Genomic DNA, 1,341 nt, shown 5'->3' on the forward strand with positions numbered 1-1,341 from the left:
CTGTTAATACACTATCTTTGTCACGATAGGTGTTTCTAATCAAAAAATGATGCTTAATCTGTAGTTCTCGGTTCACACCATGGATGCGATGAAGTCGAAAGAATGCCAAGATTTTGGTGGACATGCGGAGGTTAGAACTCAGAATAATAGCAGTTTATTGTGGTTCTGACGAAGAAGGTACAAAAGGGGAGCTGCTATGAACATCGCTTTTTTCAGAGACCAGATTGTCTGGAATTATTTTCATTAGGTTAAATGTCCTATAAAGAAGACAGGTGAATGATATTTCATGCTGCAAGCGTTTGCGAGACAATGAAACGTCTTTGAATGGATCAGCACCGAGGCACGGGCGGGATTTGAACCCGCGATTTTTGGTTTACGAAACCAACGCCTTACCTCTTGGCCACCGTACCTTATGCAAGCAAGTGAGGTTGATTGCACTGTGAGTTGTTATCATTTGGAGTCTGGCGCAACAATTGATGAGAGAAGAAGAATCAATAGAACATTTCAAAAAGGATTGTCAGAACTTGAGAACGGAAAACCCCGCGGGATTTAAATGCAGGGTAAAAAGGGCAATAGAAAAAGTTATTTCAAATAGGCGCAGGTAGCGTCAGTTCAATCTTCCCCCACCCCTCCGACACGATATTCTTCTCAGTGAGTTGAGCAGGTGCAGGATGGTCACGGGATGCTGGATGCTCAACTGTCGCTATTTCCGCTCCATCACTTGTGACTGCAGCTGATAACCGCCGCACAATTTTCAGCTTTGAGTCTGCGGTGCCCCGGTCACAGCTTCCGTGTGATGCCCTCGCTCCAACACCATTGGGATATTCTAGACATTGCTGCCGCTGCTCGATTCCTGTCATTGGTTGGATCAGCAATGCAGTGGGACCTGAATCTGGATTGCTGCTCTGACAGATAATTGCCTGCGCTAAAGAGCGATTGATTCAGGAACGATCGCGGGGAACTGCCTCGTCACCCTCTTCGTTATGATCTCGCTACTCAGTATTTCCTTCACTGCAAAACCCCCATTCTCCCCTTACTGAGTAACCAGATATTATTGTTAATTAAATAATAATGAGTATGGTGCAGGTGACCGTTACGTTGGTCAATATGAGGCTGATTCTGAATTTTGAGATTATTATTGTTTTCTGTTCGTTTCTATCAGACTGGAGCCACCAAGACCCAGTGGAACGTCTGGACGCTGAAATGAGGTTTGAAGAGGATACTGACGCCACACAGCAGTACAATCGATACTGACGATCCTGATACACAGTCAGCATCCGGGCAGCCTGCACGGTTCATATTCCGTCTGATTGGAGAGAATCTGCGTAGCAGCAAATGTAG

General features: G+C 45.4%; 1 non-coding gene across 1 annotated transcript; it reads right to left on the reverse strand.

The window, feature by feature from the left end:
* Positions 1–338: 338 nt before the first annotated feature.
* trnat-cgu lies at positions 339–410 on the reverse strand. The gene has a single exon. It is a non-coding gene; the product is annotated as a tRNA-Thr (tRNA).
* Between the last annotated feature and the right edge of the window lie 931 nt (positions 411–1,341).

The sequence above is a fragment of the Scyliorhinus canicula genome, unplaced genomic scaffold, assembly GCF_902713615.1.
Source record: "Scyliorhinus canicula unplaced genomic scaffold, sScyCan1.1, whole genome shotgun sequence".
Classification (NCBI taxonomy): domain Eukaryota; kingdom Metazoa; phylum Chordata; class Chondrichthyes; order Carcharhiniformes; family Scyliorhinidae; genus Scyliorhinus; species Scyliorhinus canicula.